Raw genomic sequence first — 24445 nt, forward strand, 5'->3', positions numbered from 1 at the left:
TGATATACTACCCAGGGACCACTATAAATAATGAAATTACACGCTGGGACCGTTGTAAATAATGATGTACTATACAGGGGCCAGTGTAAAGAATGACATTTTACCAGGGACCACTGGAAATAATGATATACTGGCCAGGGACCACTCTAAATAATGATATACTATCCAGAGACCTCTGTAAATAACGAACCTACACGCTGGGCCACTGTATATATTGATGTACTACACAGTGACGACTGTAAATAAAATATCCTATCTAGGGCCCCAGCAAATAACTAAATCAAACGAAATTAAACGAAATTAAATCATGATATATGACACGGGACCACTGTATATAATGATATACTGCCCAGGGACCACTGTATATAATGATACACAATCCATGGACCACTGTAAATAATGATATACTATCCAGGGACCACTGTAAATAATGATATACTGGCCAGGAACAATTGTGAACAGTGAAATTCCACTCTGGAGCCGTTGTAAATAATTATGTACTGCAAAGGGACCTCTGAAAAAAATGAATACTTCCCAGAGACCACAATATATAAAGATATAGTACCCAGGGACAACTGTAAATAATGTTTTATACCAAACGGGAACGACGGTACATAATGATATACTGCCCAGGGACCACTGTAAATAATGACATGCTACCCACGGTCCATTGTAAATAATGATATACTACCAAGGAACCATTGTAAATAATGATATAGTATCCAGGGCCACCTGTAAATAATGAAATCACACGCTCGGACCGTTGCAAATAATGATGTACTACAACTGAGCTGCTGTAGATAATGGCATACTGCCCTGGGACAACTAATATCGTAGAATAGTAGCCAGGGACCACTGTAAATAATGATATACTACACAGGGACCACTGTAAATAATGATATCCTACCCAGGGACCACTGTAAATTATGCTAAACTACACAGGGACCACTGTAAATAATGATATACTACACAGGGGCCACTTAAATAATAGAATAGTAACCAGGGACACGGTAAATAATGATATCCTACCTAGGGACCACTGTAAATTATGATAATCTACAAAGGGACCACTGCAAATAACGATATACTGCCCAGGGACCACTAAAATAATAGAATAGTAGTCAGGGACAACTGTCAATAATGATACACTACCCAGGGACCACTGTAACTAATGATATACTACACAAAGACCACTGTAAATAATGATATACTACCCAGGGACCACTGTAAATAATGATATACTACACAAAGACCACTGTAAATAATGATATACTACCCAGGGACCACTGTAAATAATGAAATTACACGCTGGGACCGATGTAAATAATGATGTACTATACAGGGGCCAGTGTAAAGAATGACATTTTACCCAGGGACCACTGGAAATAATGATATACTAGCCAGGGACCACTCTAAATAAGGATATACTATCCAGAGACCTCGGTAAATAACGAACCTACACGCTGTCTGGGGAGCGAAATGGCAGCTGTCGTTGCCAGTCGAGTGGACTCTTTGTCAAAGCTGCAGAACTGGAACTGGAGATTCAGACGATTGTGTGTGGGGGGTGGGGGTGGGGCTGGTGGAGTGCTGTATTGGGCCTCGATAGAGGGCTAGCAATAGGTGGGAAATGACGAAAATGTCTCGGACAGAAAGAAAAAGGGAATGTAAATGAGGCTAATCAAGGCTAAGAAAGGTGCTGATGGCGCATCAAGCGGTCAGAATGTGTTAATGGCAGAACAAAGGTAAGCAGTGCGTCAGATAACCATTACAAACAGGGATCTGATTGATCAAGTAGGATGGTATGGGCTGGGGGGAGGTGAGCAATGCTGAGAGTAAAACATATCAATGGAAGGAATGATAAGTTGATGGAAAAAACATGTGGTGGAGGGGGAAGTGAGAGTTCACAGTCTGAAGTTGTTGAACTGATAAAATGAAAGGAACAAAGAGCTGTCTAGGTCCACCAGAATTAGTCAATAGAATTGTGAATGCCCACCCATAGACAAACTTCTCGGGAACGTATTGGTTCCATGCAGTTTGAGCTCACCTTCTCAAACCAAACCCAATGTGAATGAATCTCGACGTGGGAAGGCAAGTCAGGAGAGATTAAATGAGAAGAGGCCTTGGGACCCTGGCCACAGAGTTAGGTTAGCATCAAATCAGAGAATAATTACTACACAGTATGAGGCCATTCCGGCCGCCGTGTCTGTGCCAGCTCTCTGTTAGCGCAATGCAAGAAACGAAGAAACAAAAGATATGTCTGGAGGAGCTATCGATGGCAGATTGATCAACAACTACCGCCCGGACACAAAGAACAAGTGGAAACAAGATTGAAACCCAAATCTGCGATGTAAGGACACACAAAATGGGTGCAGCATTTACAGTGTGAAACTGCTGAACACACACTGAGTGTGAAAGCTGTATTGAGCCCAGTGGAAAGATGCGCTGCTGTTCCTCGAGTGTCTGTTGAGCATCTTTGGAACATTTCACGACGCCGAGGTCCGGGAGGTCAGAGTTAAGATCCAGCTCCTCAGTCATTTCAATTCTCCACTTTGGCGCTGTGGATCAGATGGGTCACGCCCCTGTGGTTAACACAGATCTGGAGCATCAATTTTATCCAAACGCACTCCAGCTCAGACACTGTCTCTCTCGAGCATCATCTGTGGGCAGAGAAACTTCGTAAACATTCCGAGTCCTGAGAAATCTTTTTCAGAGTGGGCCAATGTAAATCAACCCTGCCGTCAGCATAGCAAACAATTCGTAATCCCTGACCTGGAGGAAAGAGCCTGTCCTGGATTTAAACCCAAGACCACTCCCATAGGCATTGATTGAACATCCTTAAACGAGAACCAGACCTCGAGACCAAAGAGCACAAATTTGAGACCGACATACAGCAAAATATAACTTATGTTAATTTCGATATAACTTCTACATCTCACGGCTTTATATGTTGAGACATCTGTTAATTTAAGAAACAGCTGTCGCTTGCAACAAGGGAACTGGCCTCTCAAACAGACCATCAGAATCTGCAGCAACACAGTGAGGTTGTACATTCCGCACGTCCAATGATTGCCAGCGGTTTCTGTAGTATAGTGGTTATCACATTCGTCTCACACGCGAAAGGTCCCCGGTTCGAAACCGGGCAGAAACATCGAACATTCAGCATTTCGTGTGAGAAAAGTTTGCACAATTATTGGGCACAGAATAATTCTGTTTCCTGAATGTTGCCGGAATCTCGTGTGTTCCAGGACTATGAAATTTCGTCTCACATGAGCCACTAAACTGAATTGAACATTAAGGCCCAAGCACTGAATTTTCGGCAGGCAATGAGAGGTGAAGAATTTTCATATCTTGGCACACCTCGGATATTAGCAGCGAGTTCATCCACAACAGAGTTTCAGCGAGTTACAAATGAACATATTTAATCACCATCTCAAACATGTCTAAATGTATGACAAATGCAACTTACTGCGGATGCTTCAAACGGAAACAAACACAGAAAATACTGGATAATCTCAGCAGGTCTGACAGCCTCTGGGGAGCGAAATGGCAGCTGCCGTTTCCAGTCAAGTGGACTCTTTGTCAAAGCTGGAGAACTGGAATTGGAGATTCAGACGATTGTGGGTGGGGGGTGGGGGTGGGGGTGGTGGAGTGCTGTATTGGGCCTCGATAGAGGGCTAGCAATAGGTGGGAATTGACGAAAATGTCTCGGGCAGAAAGGAAAAGGGAATGTAAATGAGGCTAATCAAGGCTATGAAAGGTGCTGATGGCGCATCGAGCGGTCAGAATGTGTTAATGGCAGAACAAAGGTAAGCAGTGTGTCAGAGAACAATTACAAACAGGGATCAGATTGCTGAAGTAGGATGGTATGGGCTGGGGGTAGGTGGGCGATGCTGAGGGTAAAACATATCAATGGAAGGGATGATAAGTTGATGGAAAAAACATGTGGTGAAGGGGGAAGTGAGAGTTCACAGTCTGAAGTTGTTGAACTGATAAAATGAAGGGGACAAAGAGCTGTCTGAGTCCACCAGAATTAGTCAATAGAAATGTGAATGCCCACACATAGACAAACTTCTCGGGAACGTATTGGTTCCCTGCAGTTTGAGCTCAGCTTCTCAAAGCAAACACAATGTGAATGAATCCCGCCGACTACGCCGCAAAGAAATCATGCGGTTTGACCAACGGAAACACTCATCGAAGGGCTCGTGCGGGATTTGAACCCGGGACCTCTCGCAAATTCCGACAGCGACACACCCGAAGCGAGAATCATACCCCTAGACCAACGAGCCCCGCAAAAATAGTCAAAGCATACTGTCATTGCCATCGAAAATCAATCTAACATCTGCGGAGAACGCCAAAAGTACTGCAACATCTCAGGGACTCAGGCGGCATTTGTCGACAGGACAGCAAAGTTCGTCTTTCACCGTCACCTTTCATTAAAACCGGGACAGGTTAGAAATGTGGTACGTCTTAACCAAGTGAACTCCCGGAGGGAGGAAACAGAACAACAGGAAAGGGATCTAATAGGGGGCAAGTCAGGAGAGATTAAATGAGAAGACGCCTTGGGACCCTGGCCACAGAGTTAGGTTAGCATCAAATCAGAGAATAATGACACCACAGTATGAGGCCATTCCGACCGCCGTGTCTGTGCCAGCTCTCTGTCAGCGCAATGGAAGAAACAATGAAACAAAATATATGTCTGGAGGAGCTATCGATGGCAGATTGATCAACAACTACCGCCCGGACACAAAGAACAAGTGGAAACAAGATTGAAATCCAAATCTGCGATGGAACGACACACAAAATGGGTGCAGCATTTACAGTGTGAAACTACTGAATACACACTGAGTGTGAAAGCTGTATTGAGCCCAGTGGAAAGATGCGCTGCTGTTCCTCGAGAGGCTGTTGAGCTTCTTTGGAACATTTCACGACGCCGAGGTCCGGGAGGTCAGCGTTAAGACCCAGCTCTCCAGTCAGTTTAATTCTCCACTTTGGCTCTGTGGATTAGATGGGTCACGTCCCTGTGGTTAACACAGATCTGGAGCATCAATTTTATCCAAACGCACTCCAGCTCAGACACTGTCTCTCTCTCTCTCTCTCGAGCATCATCTGTGGGGAGAGAAACGACGTAAACATTCCGAGTCCTGAGAAATCATTTTCAGAGTGGGCCAATGTAAATCAACCCTGCCGTCAGCATCGCAAACAATTCGTAATCCCTGACCTGGAGGAAAGAGCCTGTCCTGGATTTAAACCCACGACCACTCCCATAGGCATTGCTTGAAAATCCTTAAACGAGAACCAGACCTCGAGACCAAAGAGCACAAATTTGAGACCGACATTCAGCAAAATATAATTTATGTTAATTTCGATATAATTTCTACATCTCACGGCTTTATATGTTGAGACATCTGTTAATTTAAGAAACAGCTGTCGCTTGCAACAAGGGACCTGGCCTCTCAAACAGACCATCAGAATCTGCAGCAACACAGTGAGGTTGTACATTCCGCACGTCCTTTGCTTGCCAGCGGTTTCTGTAGTGTAGTGGTTATCACGTTCGCCTTACACGCGAAAGGTACCCGGTTCGAAACCGGTCATGAAACATCGAACATTTAGCATTTCGTGTGAGAAAAGTTTGCACAATTATTGGGCATAACATAATTCTGTTTCCTGAATGTTGCCGGAATCTCGTGTGTTCCAGGACTATGAAATTTCGTCTCACATGAGCCACTAAACTGAATTGAACATTAAGGCCCAAGCACTGAATTTTCGGCAGGCAATGAGAGGTGAAGAATTTTCATATCTTGGCACACCTCGGATATTAGCAGCTCGTTCATCCACAACAGAGTTTCACCGATTGACAAATGAACATATTTAATCACCATCTCAAACATGCCTAAATGTGTGACAAATGCAACTTACTGCGGATGCTTCAAACGGAAACAAAAACAGAAAATACTGGACAATCTCAGCAGGTCTGACAGCCTCTGGGGAGCGAAATGGCAGCTGTCGTTTCCAGTCAAGTGGACACTTTGTCAAAGCTGGAGAACTGGAATTGGAGATTCAGACGATTGTGGGTGGTGGGTGGGGGTGGTGGAGTGCTGTATTGGGCCTCGATAGAGGGCTAGCAATAGGTGGGAAATGACGAAAATGTCTCGGGCAGAAAGAAAAAGGGAATGTAAATGAGGCTAATCAAGGCTATGAAAGGTGCTGATGGCGCATCAAGCGGTCAGAATGTGTTAATGGCAGAACAAAGGTAAGCAGTGCGTCAGAGAACAATTACAAACAGGGATCAGATTGCTGAAGTAGGATGGTCTGGGCTGGGGGGAGGGGGGCAATGCTGAGGGTAAAACATATCAATGGAAGGGATGATAAGTTGATGGAAAAAACATGTGGTGGAGGGGGAAGTGAGAGTTCACAGTCTGAAGTTGTTGAACTGATCAAATGAAAGGGACAAAGAGCTGTCTGAGTCCACCAGAATTAGTCAATAGAAATGTGAATGCCCACACATTGACAAACTTCTCGGGAACGTATTAGTTCCATGCAGTTTGAGCTCAGCTTCTCAAAGCAAACACAATGTGAATGAATCCCGCCGCCTGCGCCGCAAAGAAATGAAGAAAACATGCGGTTTGACCAACGGAAAACGTCATCGAAGGGCTCGTCCGAGATTTGAACCCGGGACCTCTCGCAAATTCCGACAGCGACACACCCAAAGCGAGAATCATACCCCTAGACCAACGAGCCCCGCAAAAATAGTCAAAGCATACTGTCATTGCCATCGAAAATCAATCTAACATCTGCGGAGAACGCCAAAAGTACTGCAACATCTCAGGTGACTCAGGCGGCATTCGTCGACAGGACAGCACAGTTCGTCTTTCACCATCACCTTTCATTAAAACCGGGACAGGTTAGAAATGTGGTACGTCTTAACCAAGTGAATTACCGGAGGGAGGAAACAGAACAACAGGAAAGGGCTCTAATGAGGGGCAAGTCAGGAGAGATTAAATGAGAAGAGGCCTTGGGACCCTGGCCACAGAGTTAGCATCGAATCAGAGAATAATGACACCACAGTATGAGGCCATTCCGGCCGCCGTGTCTGTGCCAGCTCTCTGTTAGCGCAATGGAAGAAACAAAGAAACAAAAGATATGTCTGGAGGAGCTATCGATGGCATATTGATCAACAACTACCGCCCGGACACAAAGAACAAGTGGAAACAAGATTGAATCCCAAATCTGCGATGGAAGGACACACAAAATGGGTGCAGCATTTACAGTGTGAAACTGCTGAACACACACTGAGTGTGAAAGCTGTATTGAGCCCAGTGGAAAGATGCGCTGCTGTTCCTCGAGAGGCTGTTGAGCTTCTTTGGAACATTTCACGACGCCGAGGTCCGGGAGGTCAGCGTTAAGACCCAGCTCTCCAGTCAGTTTAATTCTCCACTTTGGCTCTGTGGATTAGATGGGTCACGTCCCTGTGGTTAACACAGATCTGGAGCATCAATTTTATCCAAACGCACTCCAGCTCAGACACTGTCTCTCTCTCTCTCTCGAGCATCATCTGTGGGGAGAGAAACGACGTAAACATTCCGAGTCCTGAGAAATCATTTTCAGAGTGGGCCAATGTAAATCAACCCTGCCGTCAGCATCGCAAACAATTCGTAATCCCTGACCTGGAGGAAAGAGCCTGTCCTGGATTTAAACCCACGACCACTCCCATAGGCATTGCTTGAACATCCTTAAACGAGAACCAGACCTCGAGACCAAAGAGCACAAATTTGAGACCGACATTCAGCAAAATATAACTTATGTTAATTTCGATATAATTTCTACATCTCACGGCTTTATATGTTGAGACATCTGTTAATTTAAGAAACAGCTGTCGCTTGCAACAAGGGACCTGGCCTCTCAAACAGACCATCAGAATCTGCAGCAACACAGTGAGGTTGTACATTCCGCACGTCCTTTGCTTGCCAGCGGTTTCTGTAGTGTAGTGGTTATCACATTCGCCTTACACGCGAAAGGTCCCCGGTTCGAAACCGGGCAGAAACATCGAACATTTAGCATTTCGTGTGAGAAAAGTTTGCACAATTATTGGGCACAAAATAATTCTGTTTCCTGAATGTTGCCGGAATCTCGTGTGTTCCAGGACTATGAAGTTTCGTCTCACATGAGCCACTACACTGAATTGAACATTAAGGCCTAAGGAATGAATTTTCGGCAGGCAATGAGAGGTGAAGAATTTTCATATCTTGGCACAGCTCGGATATTAGCAGCGAGTTCATCCACAACAGAATTTCAGCGATTTACAAATGAACATATTTTATCACCATCTCAAACATGACTAAATGTGTGACAAATGCAACTTACTGCGGATGCTTCAAACAGAAACAAAAACAGAAGATACTGGATAATCTCAGCAGGTCTGACAGCCTCTGGGGAGCGAAATGGCAGCTGTCGTTTCCAGTCAACTGGACTCTTTGTCAAAGCTGGAGAACTGGCACTGGAGATTCAGACGATTGTGGGTGGGGGGTGGGGGTGGTGGAGTGTTGTATTGGGCCTCGATAGAGGGCTTGCAATAGGTGGGAAATGACGAAAACTGTCTCGGGCAGAAAGAAAGAGGGAATGTAAATGAGGCTAATCAAGGCTATGAAAGGTGCTGATGGCGCATCAAGCGGTCAGAATGTGTTAATGGCAGAACAAAGGTAAGCAGTGCGTCAGAGAACAATTACAAACAGGGATCAGATTGCTGAAGTAGGATGGTATGGGCTGGGTGGCAGTGGGCAATGCTGAGGGTAAAACATATCAATGGAAGGGATGATAAGTTGATGGAAAAATCATGTGGTGGAGGGGGAAGTGAGAGTTCACAGTCTGAAGTTGTTGAACTGATAAAATGAAAGGGACAAAGAGCTGTCTGAGTCCACCAGAATTAGTCAATAGAAATGTGAATGCCCACACATAGACAAGCTTCTCGGGAACAGATTGGTTCCATGCAGTTTGAGCTCAGCTTCTCAAAGCAAACACAACGTGAATGAATCCCGCTGTCTCCGCCGCAAAGAAATGAAGAAAACATGCGGTTTGACCAACGGAAAACTTCATCGAAGGGCTCGTCCGGGATTTGAACCCGGGACCTCTCGCAAATTCCAACAGCGAAACACCCAAAGCGAGAATCATTTTTTTTTTATAAATGTTTTTATTCAGTTTTCATATTTTATATTAAACAAATTACAAATTGTTAGGAGAGAAAAAGAACAAAAAAAAAAAAAAAAAAAACACAACAAACAAACACGCAAAAATTAACATACATATTTACAGGTAAGCATCTTCGTAGTAGTAACTGCGCCCGCCCCCCCCCCCCCCCCAACATGTTTATTTAGTTTGGTTTTGGGCCTTAGCTAGCCATCGAACCCCCGTACCGAACCTGTAGCCCCTCCCGCTACCTTCCCCCGACTATTCTTCCTCTTGTACATTGGCCACAAATAGGTCCCGGAACAGTTGCATGAATGGCTCCCACGTTCTGTGGAAGCCGTCGTCCGACCCTCGGATGGCAAATTTGATTTTCTCCATTTGGAGAGATTCCGAGAGGTCGGACAGCCAGTCCGCAGCTCTGGGCGGTGCTGCTGACCGCCAGCCAAACAGGATTCTACGGCGGGCGATCAGGGAGGCAAAGGCAAGGGCATCCGCCCTCCTCCCCAGGAATAGATCTGGCTGTTCTGAAACCCCGAAGACCGCCACTATCGGGCATGGCTCCACCCTCACTCCCACCACTTTGGACATTACCTCGAAGAAGGCTGTCCAGTACTCCACGAGTCTGGGGCAGGACCAGAACATGTGGGCGTGGTTGGCCGGGCCTCTTTGGCACCGTTCACATCTGTCTTCCACCTCCGGGAAGAACCTACTCATACGGGTTCTTGTTAAGTGGGCTCTATGTACCACTTTTAGTTGCGTCAGGCTGAGCCTTGCGCACGTGGAGGTGGAGTTGACCCTATGCAGTGCTTCGCTCCAGAGTCCCCACCCTATCTCCATCCCCAGGTCGTCCTCCCATTTCCTTCTTGTTGCGTCCAGTACGGTGTCGTCCCTATCTACCAGTCGGTCATACATGTCACTACAGTTCCCTTTCTCTAGGATACTTGCGTCCAGTAGGTCTTCCAGTAGTGTCTGTCGTGGCGGTTGTGGGTACGTCCTTGTCTCCTTTCGTAGGAAGTTTTTGAGCTGCAGGTACCGTAGCTCGTTCCCCCCAGCTAGCTGAAACTTCTCTGTCAGTTCGTCCAGTGTTGCGATCCTGTCGTCCGTGTATAGGTCCCTGACTGTCAGTGTCCCCCCGTCCTGCCTCCACCTTTTGAAGGTGGCGTCAGTCAGTGCTGGTGTGAACCTATGGTTGTTGCAGATGGGAGCCCTGTTCGACATTTTGGTCAGGCCAAGTTGCTGCCGCAGTTGGTTCCAGGATTGGAGGGTGGCTGTCACCACTGGGCTGCTGGAGTGTTTTTTGGGTGGGGATGGGAGTGCTGCCGTGGCGAGGGCCCGGAGGGAGGTTCCCATGCAGGAGGCCTCCTCCGCACGCACCCACTCAGCCTCTGGCTCCTGGATCCATCCCCTTACTCGCTCGGCTGTTGCTGCCCAGTGGTAGAATTGTAGATTCGGGAGGGCTAGCCCTCCCCTGGTTTTTGTTTTTTGTAAGACCTTCTTTGGGATCCTAGCATTTTTACCCCCCCATACGAACGCCATGATGAGTTTGTCCAGCGCTTTGAAAAAGGCCTTGGGGATGTAGATCGGAATGGATCTAAACAGGAAGAGGAACCTGGGCAGTACGTTCATTTTGATCGTCTGAACTCTCCCCGCGAGGGAGAGCGGGAGTGTGTTCCATCTTTGCAGGTCCTTTTTAACTTCCTCCGTCAGGCTGGTGAGGTTCCATTTGTGGATCCCTTTCCAGTCATGGGCTATTTGGATCCCCAGGTAGCGGAATTTATGTCGGGCTTGATTGAACGGCAGCCCCTTTAGTGCTGCCCCCCCCCCCCCCTTGCGGGGGTACTGGGAAGATCTCACTTTTGCTCATGTTGAGTTTGTAGCCCGAGAAGGCTCCAAACTCTTTCAGGAGCGCGATGATTCCGTCCATGCTGCTTTGTGGGTCCGAGATATAGAGGAGCAGATCATCCGCATAGAGTGAGACTCTGTGCTCTCTACCTCCCCTTCGGATCCCCCTCCAATTTTTTGCTGCCCTGAGCGCGATTGCTAGCGGTTCAATTGCTAGTGCGAACAGCAGCGGGGACAGTGGGCATCCTTGTCTGGTGCCCCTGTGCAGCTGGAAGTATTGGGAGTTGGTATTGTTGGTCTGTACACTCGCCATGGGTGCGTTGTACAGGAGCTTTACCCAAGCGGTGAACCCTGTTCCAAGCCCGAACCGCTCCAGTACCTCTATGAGGTATTTCCACTCGACTCTGTCGAAGGCCTTTTCTGCGTCCAGGGAGACGATCACCTCTTGTGTTCTCTCCCCGGAGGGGGTCATTATCACGTTCAGCAGGCGCCTGATGTTCGCGGTAAGCTGTCTACCTTTGACAAAGCCCGTCTGGTCCTCTGTGACCACCTCAGGTACACAGTCTTCTAGCCTCTTGGCTAGGATTTTGGCCAGTATTTTGGCGTCTGCATTCAGCAGAGATATGGGTCTGTATGACCCACATTCCGTTGGGTCTTTGTCTTTCTTAGGTATCAGCGAGATTGAGGCCTGTGCTAACGTGGGTGGCAATGTGCCCCTAGCTAGCGAGTCTGTGAACATCTCCCGCAGGTGCGGGGCCAGCGCTGTCGCAAATTTTTTGTAGAAGTCCGCCGGGAATCCGTCCGGTCCCGGCGCCTTCCCCGCCTGCATGGAGCTAATGCTCTCCATGATCTCTCCCAGTGCTAGTGGTGCTTCCAGATCCCGTTTTCTGCCCTCTCCCACAACTGGTATGTCCAGTCCGTCAAGAAACCGGTTCATCCCAGCCTTCCCCGTTGGGGGCTCTGAGGTGTACAGCTCTTGGTAGAAGGCCTTGAAGGTTTTGTTAATCCTCTCTGGTTCTGTTTCCAACGTGCCTCTGGTATCTCTGATTTGCGCAATTTCTCTGCTGGCTGCCTGCTTTCTCAGCTGGTGGGCCAACAGGCGGCTGGCTTTGTCTCCGTGTTCGTATAGGGCCCCGCGTGCCTGGCGGAGTTGGTGTACTGCTTTCCTGGTGGAGAGCAGGTCAAAGTTCCTTTGTAATTCTTTCCTCTCCGCCAGGAGTTCTACGGTCGGGGCCTCGGAGTATTTATGGTCTACCTCCAGTATGGAGTCGACCAGCTTCTGCCTAGCCACCCTTTCCTCCCTATCTCTTTGCGCTTTGTAGGCTATGATTTCCCCTCTTAGTACGGCCTTAAGCGCTTCCCAGAACGTGGAGGGTGAGACCTCCCCGTTTTGGTTGATCTCAGTGTACTCCGCTATGGCCCGCGCTATCCTTTCGCTGAAGGCCTTGTCAGCTAGTAAGGCACCGTCCAACCTCCATTTGGGGCGCTGGGCCCTTCCCGTCTCTAGTCGCACATCCATGTAGTGTGGGGCGTGGTCTGATATCACAATTGCGGAGTATTCCACCTTGTCTATCTCTGGAAGCACCGTTTTCCCCACCACAAAGAAGTCAATTCTGGTGTACACGTTGTGTACTGGGGAGAAGAAAGAGAATTCTTTCTCCCCCGGGTGGGCGAATCTCCAGGGGTCTACTGCTCCCATCTGCTCCATATAGTGACTGAGTTCCCTTGCCATGTTTGAGGTTTTCCCCGTTCTGGGGTTTGATCTGTCCGTCGTTGGGTCCTGTACACAGTTGAAGTCCCCCCCCATGATTAGTCGGTGCGTCGCTATGTCCGGGATTTCTGCCATGGTCTTTTGGATGAAGCTCGTGTCGTCCCAGTTGGGCGCATACACGTTAACTAGGACTACCGGCGCCCCATCCAGGGCCCCGCTGACCATGACATACCGTCCCCCTGGGTCCGTAACCGTCTTTGTCGCCCTAAACATTGTCCTCTTGCCAATCAGGATCGCCACCCCCCTGGCCCTTGCCCCATAACAGGAATGATAGGTTTGTCCCACCCAGCCCTTTCTTACCCGCAGTTGGTCCTGCTCCCTCAAGTGCGTCTCTTGGAGGAAGACTATGTCGGCCCTCATGTTTCTAAGGTGGGTGAGGACTCTAGATCTCTTCACTGGGCCATTAAGTCCCCTTACGTTCCAGGTGACTATTCTGGTGGGGGGCTTCTGCCCCCTTGCTCCTGTGGGGTTAACCATATTTGTCCGGTGGACGCGCCCCTGCCCTCTGGGGTTTCCCTTTGTTAGGGGGCCGTCCAGGATGTCCACTATCACTGCTCTCCCCATGCGGTCGGGTCCCTGCGCTCCGGGGTTCCCCCTTGTCCCGGGGACACCCGCCATGGCCGTCCACTGTGTGTCCGCCACGCGGGTAGCCCCCTGCACTCCGGGGGGCCCCTTCACCCACAGACCGTACTGGGTGGGTGTTTGCAGCAGTTCCCTGTTTCGAGCCCTTGTCTGTGGCACTTTGTGGCCCTATTCCCTTTCTGGCCTCTTTTGTCCCTTCGTCCCTGCATTTCCCCTCCCTGGTTTCTCGCCCCCCGAGTGCCCCCCCCCCCCGCTCTATCCCTTTCGGGGATACCCCTGTGTACCCCTCCATTGCCCCTCTCTCCCCCATTCCTGTCCCCATTTGCTCTCCCACCTTTGATGGGTGATCCCCCCCCTCCCCTGCCTGGCGCCTTCCCCCCTGTTGGGGGTGCGCTGCGGCCCTGCTCTGTTGCGCGCCCCCTTCGCTAGCTTTCCTGCTAGCACGGTGGCTCCCCGCTCGGAGGTTGCTGTCCCCCTTCCCCTCTCCCCTCTCCAGTACTCCCGTTCCCTCGTGCCGGGGCCTGGCCTCCCACCTGGAGCGGGCCCTTGGGCATTGGGTTGTTTTTCCTGGGTGCTCCTGCCAGGGGGGAGGGGGCTGGCTTTGCCTCGCCCCTCCCCACCCCCCCGTCGGCATGACGTATCTCCTTGCCATGGGCCCCTCGTCCCTACTTCCCATGGCGTTTTTCCAGCCCGTGCTCCTCAACGAATCTATTCGCCTCGGCAGGGGCTGTAAAGAAATATTCCTTGTGTTGGTATGTGACCCAGAGTTTTGCTGGGTACAGCATACCAAAACGTACTTTGTTCTTATAGAGAGCTGCTTTCGCTCTGTTGAACTCCGCCCGTCTCTTAGCTATGTCCGCTCCAAAATCCTCGTAGATTCTGATGGCGTGCCCGTCCCAATTGCAGGCTCTATTCTCCTTGGCCCAGCGCAGGATTGTCTCCCTATCCCGGTACCGGTGCAGTCTGGCTATAACTGCTCTCGGTTTTTCCCCTTCCTTGGGCTTCGGGCGCAGTGACCGATGAGCTCTGTCCATTTCCGGTGGGGTGGGAAAAGTTTCCCGCCCCACTAAGGAGCCCAGCATCGCAGCCACGAATGTTGTGGGATTTCTACCCTCTATCCCCTCTGGCAGGCCCACTATCTTAATGTTTTGCCTTCTCGAGTTGATCTCCTGGTCGTCTACCCTGCCCTTCAGGCTCCCCTGTGTTGCACTCAGTTTCGCCATTTCCCTCTCCAGGGACATGACCCGGTCGCTCACGTCAGTCGCTGCCTTCTCCAGCTCTTTAATGGTTGCCCCGTGGGCTTCCAGTATCTTCCCTTGGGCTTCCAGTATCTTCCCTTGGGCATCCACTTTCTCCTCCATTCTGGTCAGAGCCTGCTGCACCCCTGACATGGCCCTGGCCATTGCTGCCTGTGCTGCGGCCTCTGTGTCTGCTTTTAACTCTGCCTTGATTGCCTGCAGCTGCTCCCTCACCACCTCTGCAATGGCTTCCTTCCAATTCACGCCCCCCTCTAACCCCAGGGGAGAGGTTGCCCGCCCGTCCAGCCCTTTTGGATGCGGCGATACATTCTTCCCGCTGCTTCGCGTGTTGACTCGTTCGCCCAAGCTGGTCCAAAGCGAGAATCATACCCCTCGACCAACGAGCCCCGCCAAAAGAGCCAAACCATACTGTCATTGCCATCGAAAATCAATCTAACGTCTGCGGAGAACGCCAAAATTACTGCAACATCTCAGGTTGTCAGGCGGCATTCGTCGACAGGACAACACAGTTCGTCTTTCACCATCACCTTTCATTAAAACCGGGACAGGTTAGAAATGTGGTACGTCTTAACCAAGTGAATTACCGGAGGGAGGAAACAGAACAACAGGAAAGGGCTCTAATGGAGGGCAAGTCAGGAGAGATTAAATGAGAAGAGGCCTTGGGACCCTGGCCACAGAGTTAGCATCGAATCAGAGAATAATGACACCACAGTATGAGGCCATTCCGGCCGCCGTGTCTGTGCCAGCTCTCTGTTAGCGCAATGGAAGAAACAATGAAACAAAGATATGTCTGGAGGAGCTATCGATGGCAGATTGATCAACAACTATCGCCCGGACACACCGAACAAGTGGAAACAAGATAGAAACCCAAATCTGCGATGTAAGGACACAAAAAATGGGTGCAGCGTTTACAGTGTGAAACTGCTGAACACACACTGAGTGTGAAAGCTGTATTGAGCCCAGTGGAAAGATGCGCTGCTGCTCCTCGAGTGGCTGTTGAGCTTCTTTGGAACATTTCACGACGCCGAGGTCCGGGATGTCAGCGTTAAGATCCAGCTCTCCAGTCAGTTCAATTCTCCACTTTGGCTCTGTGGATTAGATGGGTCACGTCCCTGTGGTTAACACAGATCTGGAGCATCAATTTTATCCAAACGCACTCCAGCTCAGACACTGTCTCTCTCTCTCTCTCTAGCATCATCTGTGGGGAGAGAAACGACGTAAACATTCCGAGTCCTGACAAATCGTTTGCAGAGTGGGCCAATGTAAATCAACCCCGCCGTCAGCATCGCAAACAATTCGTAATCCCTGACCTGGTGTAAAGAGCCTGTCCTGGATTTAAACCCACGACCACTCCCATAGGCATTGCTTGAAAATCCTTAAACGAGAACCAGAACTCGAGACCAAAGAGCACAAATTTAAGACCGACATTCAGCAAAATATAACTTATGTTAATTTCGATATACTTTCTACATCTCACGGCTTTATATGTTGAGACATCTGTTAATTTAAGAAACAGCTGTCGCTTGCAACAAGGGACCTGGACTCTCAAACAGACCATCAGCATCTGCAGCAACACAGTGAGGTTGTACATTCCGCACGTCCATTGGTTGCCAGCGGTTTCTGTAGTGTAGTGGTTATCACATTTGCCTCACACGCGAAAGGTCCCCGGTTCGAAACCGGGCAGAAAATATCGAACATTTAGCATTTCGTGTGAGAAATGTCTGCACAATTCTTGAGCACAAAATAATTCTGTTTCCTGAATGTTGCCGGAATCTCGTGTGTTCCAGGACTATGAGATTTCGTCTCACATGAGCCACTAAACTGAATTGAACATTAAGGCCGAAGCACTGAATTTTCGGCAGGCAATGAGAGGTGAAGAATTTTCATATCTTGGCACACCTCGGATATTAGCAGCGAGTTCATCCACAACAGAATTTCAGCGATTTACAAATGAACATATTTAATCACCATCTCAAACATGTCTAAATGTGCGACAAATTCAACTTACTGCGGATGCTTCAAACGGAAACAAAAACTGAAAATACTGGATAATCTCAGCAGGTCTGACAGCCTCTGGGGAGCGAAATGGCAGCTGTCGTTTCCAGTCAAGTGGACTCTTTGTCAAAGCTGGAGAACTGGAATTGGGGATTCAGACGATTGTGGGTGGGGGTGGGGGTGGGGGTGGTGGAGTGCTGTATTGGGTCTCGATAGAGGGCTAGCAATAGGTGGGAAATGACGAAAGTGTCTCGGGCAGAAAGAAAAAGGGAATGTAAATGAGGCTAATCAAGGCTATGAAAGGTGCTGATGTTGCATCAAGCGGTCAGAATGTGTTAATGGCAGAAGAAACGTAAGCAGTGCGTCAGAGAACAATTACAAACAGGGATCAGATTGCTGAAGTAGGATGGTATGGGCTGGGGGAAGGTGGGCAATGCTGAGGGTAAAACATATCAATGGAAGGGATGACAAGTTGATGGAAAAAACATGTGGTGGAGGGGGAAGTGAGAGTTCACAGTCTGAAGTTGTTGAACTGATAAAATGAAAGGGACAAAGAGCTGTCTGAGTCCACCAGAATTAGTCAATAGAAATGTGAATGCCCACACATCGACAAACTTCTCGGGAACGTATTGGTTCCATGCAGTTTGAGCTCAGCTTCTCAAAGCAAACACAATGTGAATGAATCCCGCCGTCTGCGCCGCAAAGAAATGAAGAAAACATGCGGTTCGACCAACGGAAACCCTCATCGAAGGGCTCGTCCGGGATTTGAAGCCGCAAATTCCGACAGCGACACACCCAAAGCGAGAATCATACCCCTAGACCAACGAGCCCCGCAAAAAGAGACAAAGCATACTGTCATTGCCATCGAAAATTAATCTAACAGCTGCGGAGAACGCCAAAAGTACTGCACCATCTCAGGGAGTCAGGCGGCATTTGTCGACAGGACAACAAAGTTCGTCTTTCACCGTCACCTTTCATTAAAACCGGGACAGGTTAGAAATGTGGTACGTCTTAACCAAGTGAATTACCGGAGGGAGGAAACAGAACAACAGGAAAGGGCTCTAATGGGGGGAAAGTCAGGAGAGAATAAATAAGAAGAGGCCTTGGGACCCTGGCCACAGAGTTAGGATGGCATCAAATCAGAGAATAATGACACCACAGTATGAGGCCATTCTGGCCGCCGTGTCTGTGCCAGCTCTCTGTTAGCTTAATGGAAGAAACAAAGAAACAAAAGATATGTCTGGAGGAGCTATCACATGGCCTATTGATCAAAAACTACCGCCCGGACACAAAGAACAAGAGGCCTCAGGGGACCAATATTACCAGCATTCTCATTCAGTCCCTGGCAATCAGAGAAATGGCCGTCACTGTTGAAATGCACAGAGTTGTAATCCTGTTGTCGTCTCCGTGGCGCAATCGGTTAGCGCGTTCGGCTGTTAACTGAAAGGTTGGTGGTTCGATCCCACCCAGAGACGATTTGTTGTTCCATTCCTGGATGATATTTTTTTTGGGGCTGTTTCGGACAGGGCTAAATCGCTGGCTTTGAAAGCAGACCAAGCAGGCCAGCAGCACGGTTCGATTCCCGTAACAGCCTCCCCGAACAGGCGATGGAATGTGACGACTAGGGGATTTTCAGAGGAACTTCATTTGAAGCCGACTCGTGACAATAAGCGATTTTCCTGTTCTGATAACACGTACCGTGCACCGGCTGCGGCATGGAGTTGCCTCTATCGCTGCAATAGCCTTCATGGCGCCGAGCTGGGGAATAGCTCAACGATGCTGTGTCTCCCCCGATAACTCAGGAGATTGTGACACCTCCTCACGGACCTGCTAACAGACGAATGTTGAGCAGGAGTTGGCTATTCATCCCCTTGAGCCTTCTCCAACATTCAATATGTTCGTGACAGATGCGAACATGACCTCAGATTCACATTTCACCTACCCCGGATAACCTTTGATTACCTGTTCAGTTGAGAATCCAACCACATCTGTCTTAAAATCTTCTTTGGGCCGATCTCAGCGGTCTGTGGAGAAGAATCCCTCAGAAAAAAAGCCCAAAGATCTACATAACCGGGCCGGGTCGAGCAGTATCTCTGGCCATGATGTGGAGATGCCGGCGTTGGACTGGGGTGAGCACAGTAAGAAGTCTTACAACACCAGGTTAAATGATTCTGTTTGGTGATTCACCTGAGGAAGGAGCTGCGCTCTGAAAGCTCGTGTTTGAAACAAACCTGTTGGGCTTTAACCTGGTGTTGCAAGACGTCTTACTGTATCTCTGGCAGCAGCGCATCCCTTCCCGATGAACTTAATGCATTCTATGCTCGGTTTGAGCAGGTAACCAACAAGCCGCTGTCGAGTGCCCCTGCAGCCCTTAATTCACCCATACCCACCATCACAGTTTCCGAAGTCAGATCGGCCTTCCGGAAAGTGAACCCACGGAAGGCGACGGGCCCGGATGGGATCCCTGGTCGTGCACTCAGAGCCTGCGCATACCAGTTGGCAGAGGTATTCACAGACATCTTTAACCTATCCCTACTCCACTCCGAGGTCCCCACCTGCTTCAAGAAGACCACCATCATACCGGTACCAAAGAAGAACGAGGCAACATGCCTCAATGACTATCCTCCGGCGGCCCTGACGTCAGTTGTAATGAAGTGTTTCGAGAGGCTGATCATGAAGCGCATCACCTCCATACTCCTAGAACGCCTTGACCCACTTCAATTCGCATACTGTCACAACCGGTCCACATCAGACGGCATTTCCCTGGCCCTACACTCATCCCTAGAGCATCTCGAAAACAAGGACACCTACATCAGACTCCTATTTATTGACTACAGCTCCGCCTTCAACACCATAATCCCAAAAATCGCGGGTTCGAATCCCGCCCGTGCCTCGGTGCTGATCCATTCAAAGTCCTCTGTAACGTTTCATTGTCTCGCAAACACTTGCAGCATGAAATATCATTCACCTATTTTCTTCATTGGACATTTCACCTTCAGCTAATGAAAATAATTCCAGACAATTTGGTCTCTGAAAAAAGCGAGGTTCAGAGCAGTTCCCCTTTTGTACGTTCTTCGTCAGAACCAAAATAAAGAAAACTAGTCTGTTGAGCCCTGCTATTATTCTGAGTTCTAACCTCCGCATGTCCACCAAAGTCTTGTAAGAAGTCTTACAACACCAGGTTAAAGTCCAACAGGTTTGTTTCAAACACGAGCTTTCGGAGCACGGCTCCTTCTTCAGGTGAATGGAAAGGCTTGTTCCAGAAATGTTTATATAGACACAGTCAGAGATGCCCCGGAATGCGAGCACCTGCAGGCAATCAAATCATCAAAGATGCAGAGAGAGAGGTAACTCCAGGTTAAAGAGGTGTGAATTGTCCCAAGCCAGTTCAGTCGGTAGGCCTCTGCAAGTCCAGGCTTGTTGGTGGGGGCCGAATGTAATGCGACATGAATCCCAGATCCCGGTTGAGTCCGCATTCATGCGTGCGGAACTTAGCTATAAGTTTTTGCTCAGCAATTTTGCGTTGTCGCGTCTCCTGAAGGCCTCCTTGTAGAATGCTGACCCGGAGATCAGAGGCTGAATGTCCTTGACTGCTGAAGTGTTCCCCAACTGGAAGGGAACAGTCCTGCCTGTTGATAGTCGCACGATGCCCGTTTATTCGTTGTCGCAGTGTCTGCATGGTCTCGCCAATGTACCACGCTTCGGGCCATCCTTTCCTGCAGTGTATGAGGTAGACTACATTGGTCGAGTCGCACGAGTATGCGCCGCGTACCTGGTGGGTGGTGTTTCCACGTGTAATGGTGGTGTCCATGTCGATGATCTGGCATGTCTTGCAGAGATTACCCTGGCAGGGTTTTGTGGTGTTGTGGTTGCTGTTCTGAAGGCTGGGTAATTTGCTGCAAACAATGGTTTGTTTGAGGTTGCGCGGTTGTTTGAAGGCCAGTAGTGGGGGTGTGGGGATGACCTTGGCAAGATGTCCATCCTCGCTGATGATGTGTTGGAGGCTGCGAAGAAGATGTCGTAGTTTCTCCGCCCCAGGAAAGTACTGGACGACAAAGGGTACTCTGTCAGTGGTGTCCCGTGTTTGTCTTCTGAGGAGGTCGGTGCGGTTTTTTGCTGTGGCGCGGTGGAACTGTCGATCAATGAGTCGAGCGCCATATCCCGTTCGTACGAGGGCATCTTTCAGCATCTGTAGGTGTCTGTTGCGCTCCTCCTTGTCTGAGCAGATCCTGTGTATACGGAGGGCTTGTCCATAGGGGATGGCTTCTTTAATGTGTTTCGGGTGAAAGCTGGAGAAGTGGAGCATCGTGAGATTATCTGTGGGCTTGCGGTAAAGCGAGGTGCTGAGGTGAGAGCTATGGTTGAAAATATCAGCCATGATTGAATGGCAGAGCGGACTCGATGGTCCAAGTGACCTAATTCTGCTCCTATGTCTAATAGTCTTATGGTCTTATTATGGTCTATCATACCGCAAATTGTATTGTAACTTTAAAACCAGAATATCTACCTACCGGCAGAGGGTGGCACTCAACTGAGGAGATGGACGAAAATCATGGCCTGCTCTTGCAGAAAGTCCAAGGACAAAGACTCCTCGTTACCTGTTCTTTTAACGCAAAGCAGAATGGATCAATACGTGCTGCGGTACAAAATGTACAAGGTTCTTAATGGGCGGCACTGTGGCTCAGTGGGTTGCACTGCTGCCTCATGCTCCTACGATCCGCGCTCGATTCCCGGCATGGTTCTCTATCTGTGCGGAGTCTGCACGCCCTCGCCGTGTCTACGTGGGTTTCCTCCGGGTGCTCCGGTTTCCTCCCACAAGTCCCGAAAAGACGTGCTGTTAGGTGAATTGGACATTCTGAATTCTCCCTCTGTGTACCTGAACAGGGGTCGGAGTGTGGTGACTCGGGAATTTTCACAGTAACTTCATTGCAGTGTTAATGTAAGCCTACTTATGACACTAGTGAAGATTATTATTACGACAATGTACGCTTAATGTAGAATAACCGCCGAGCAACATGAGAATTACTATCAGTTGGGACATGGGAAGCACATGGTGCCAGGTTTAGACTTTAATAGAAATCAATTTTTCGATCGAAAATACCTGGACTTTCTGTTGACACGACATGTCTTCTGTTCGATTCCCACGCAGATCAGGGTCAGACTTCGCCCATTTATGTTATGAAGAGACGTTGCATAGTTTTGGGTGTACAACATTATGAGGGGCATGGCAGGGTGGATAGGGAGCAGTTGTTCCCCTTAGTTGAAGGGTCAGTTACGGGGGGACACAAGTTCAAGGTGAGGGGCAGGAGGTTATGGTGATTTTGAGGAAAATCTTATTTAGCCAGAGGATGGTGACTATCTGGAGTAAACTACGTGGGAGGGTGGTAGAGGCAGTGTGCTTCACATCCATTAAATAGTACCTGGCTGAACACACGGCACGTCTTCACATTCAAGGCTATGGAACACGTGCTGACAAATGAGGTCCTGTAGTTAGTCCTGTATTTTTCACATGTTGGTGCAGACTCGATTGATCGGAAGACCTCATCTGAATTGCTTGGTTCTGTGCATCTGTGATTCTGAGTGCTATAGCATTCCTGGCGCTATAATAATTCCGCGAGTGACAAACTTCCAGGATTTCTACGTACATATTTATGTCCAGGTATTGGCTGCCCAATTTTACTGGCCTTGTCTTTCACTGGCGTGTCGCTGGCAATCAGAGGAATGCATTTCTCTGCTTCAATAAAGCAAGATGTGATAATGTTGTGATAACATGTACCGTGAGCCGGCTGCGGCATTGGGATCGCCGCGCCATTGAAGGATACGGCCTGCTGGACCTCTCGCAAATTCCGACAGCGAGACACCCAAAGCGAGAATCATACCCCTAGACCAACGCCCTTCTAATCCACAGAGCCCAAGTGGAGAATTGAACTGACTGGAGAACTGGATCTCAACGCTGACCTCCCGGACCTCGGACTTTGAATTGTCCCAAAGAAGCTCAACAGACATTTGTTGCTTCCATTGATCTGACAGAGAGCTGGCACAGACACGGCGGGCGGAATGGCCTCAATCTGTGGTGTAATCATTCTCTGATTTGATGCGAACCTCCCATTGTGGGAAGGAACCCAAGGCCTCTTCTCATTTAATCTCTCTTGACTTGCCCCCTATTAGAGCCCTTTCCTGTTGTTCTGTTTGCTCCCTCCAGGATTTCACTTGGTTAAGACGCCCTACATTTCTAACCTGTCCCAGTTTTAATGAAAGGTGATGGTGAAAGCCGAGCTTTATTGTCCTTTGGACAAATGCCGCCTGACTCCCTGAGTTGTTCCAGTATTTTCCGCTTTCTCCGCAGATGCTAGAGTCACAGACAGACTCTCGGCGGTTGTGGAAAGGACTAAACAACATAACGGGCTACAAAGCGAAGCCGAGCAGTATCTCTGGCAGCAGCGCACCCCTCCCCGATGAACTAAATGCATTCTATGCTCGGTTTGAGCAGGTAACGAACAATCCGCGGTCGAGTGCCCCAGCAGCCCATAATTCACCCATACCCACCATCAAGTTTCCGAAGCCAGATCGGCCTTCCTGAAAGTGAACCCAAGGAAGGCGATGGGCTGGGACAGGATCCCTGGTCGTGCACTCAGAGCCTGCGCATACCAGCTGGCAGATGTATTCACAGACATCTATAACCTATCCCTACTCCACTCCGAGGTCCGCACTTGCTTCAAGAAGACCACCATCATACCGGTACCAAAGAAGAACCAGGCAACATGCCTCAATGACGACCACCCGGTGGCCCTGACGTCAGTTGTAATGAAGTGCTTCGAGAGGCTGACCATGAAGCGCATCACCTCCATACTCCGGGAAGGCCTTGACCCTCTTCAATTCGCATGCCGTCGCAACCGGTCCACATCAGACGGCATTTCCCTGGCCCTACACTCATCCCGAGAGCATCTCGAAAACAAGGACTCCTACATCAGACTTCTATTTATTGACTACGATTTCGCACCGTAAAATCACTCTTTCCACTTCACCACATGTTTATTTGCGAGCTCGCTAGGAATCGAACCTAGAATCTCCTGATTCGTAGTCAGACACGTTATCCATTGCGCCACTGGCCCACAGTAGTTCCAGCCTTTTGCAATGCCTCGATGATGAAGACCAGTTACGAGATCCCAATGCTGATCCCAATGCCATCTTCTCTGCATTGGAGAGACTAAATGCTGACTGGGTGACCACTTTGCAAAACACCTTCGCTCCATCGACAAACTGGTGGCAAACTCTCCTGTCGCTTGCTATTTGAACTCACTGTCCTGCTCTCATGTCCACATGTCCGATCTTGGCCTGCTGCAATGTTCCCATGTAACTCAGTACAACGCCGAGGAAGAGCACCCCATCCTCCAAATAGGCACGGTACAGCCTTGCGGATTTTACAGTAGGCTCAACAACTTCGCACCGTGAAATCACTCTTCCCACTTCACCACATGTTTATTTCCATCAACTTATTTTCATTGCTTCCATTGATATGTCTTCCTCTCCCATTGTCTCCCCCTCCCCATTCCCCTAGCCAATCGCATCCCTCTTGGGAAATCCGCCCCTTGTTCCTCATTTTCATCTGCCATTAACACATTCTAATCTTCTAATCGCCTCTGTCAGCACAGTTCTTAACACTGATTAGAAACATTTATATTCCCTTTTTCTTTCGACCCAACACATTTTTGTTATTCTCCACCCATGGCTGGCCGTCTGTCGAGGCCCAATGCTTCACTCTCCCCCCCCCCACCCCCAGTTTCCCCACTTCCCCCACACACTCCGCCAGTCTACA

At 49.0% G+C, this 24445-nt stretch overlaps 7 non-coding genes across 7 annotated transcripts; 5 read left to right on the plus strand and 2 right to left on the minus strand.

The window, feature by feature from the left end:
* The first annotated feature begins 3075 nt into the window (after positions 1–3075).
* trnav-cac lies at positions 3076–3148 on the plus strand. The gene has a single exon. It is a non-coding gene; the product is annotated as a tRNA-Val (tRNA).
* Positions 3149–4196: 1048 nt separating this feature from the next.
* trnap-cgg lies at positions 4197–4286 on the minus strand. Its single transcript is given in 2 exon segments — positions 4197–4232; positions 4251–4286. It is a non-coding gene; the product is annotated as a tRNA-Pro (tRNA).
* Positions 4287–5524: 1238 nt separating this feature from the next.
* Positions 5525–5598, plus strand: trnav-uac. Its single transcript has one exon. It is a non-coding gene; the product is annotated as a tRNA-Val (tRNA).
* A 1050-nt stretch (positions 5599–6648) lies between these two features.
* Positions 6649–6738, minus strand: trnap-ugg. Its single transcript is given in 2 exon segments — positions 6649–6684; positions 6703–6738. It is a non-coding gene; the product is annotated as a tRNA-Pro (tRNA).
* A 1232-nt stretch (positions 6739–7970) lies between these two features.
* On the plus strand, positions 7971–8043 carry trnav-uac. The gene has a single exon. It is a non-coding gene; the product is annotated as a tRNA-Val (tRNA).
* Positions 8044–16250: 8207 nt separating this feature from the next.
* On the plus strand, positions 16251–16323 carry trnav-cac. Its single transcript has one exon. It is a non-coding gene; the product is annotated as a tRNA-Val (tRNA).
* Positions 16324–18030: 1707 nt separating this feature from the next.
* trnan-guu lies at positions 18031–18104 on the plus strand. Its single transcript has one exon. It is a non-coding gene; the product is annotated as a tRNA-Asn (tRNA).
* Positions 18105–24445: the final 6341 nt, after the last annotated feature.

The sequence above is a fragment of the Scyliorhinus canicula genome, unplaced genomic scaffold (genome assembly GCF_902713615.1).
Source record: "Scyliorhinus canicula unplaced genomic scaffold, sScyCan1.1, whole genome shotgun sequence".
NCBI lineage: Eukaryota > Metazoa > Chordata > Chondrichthyes > Carcharhiniformes > Scyliorhinidae > Scyliorhinus > Scyliorhinus canicula.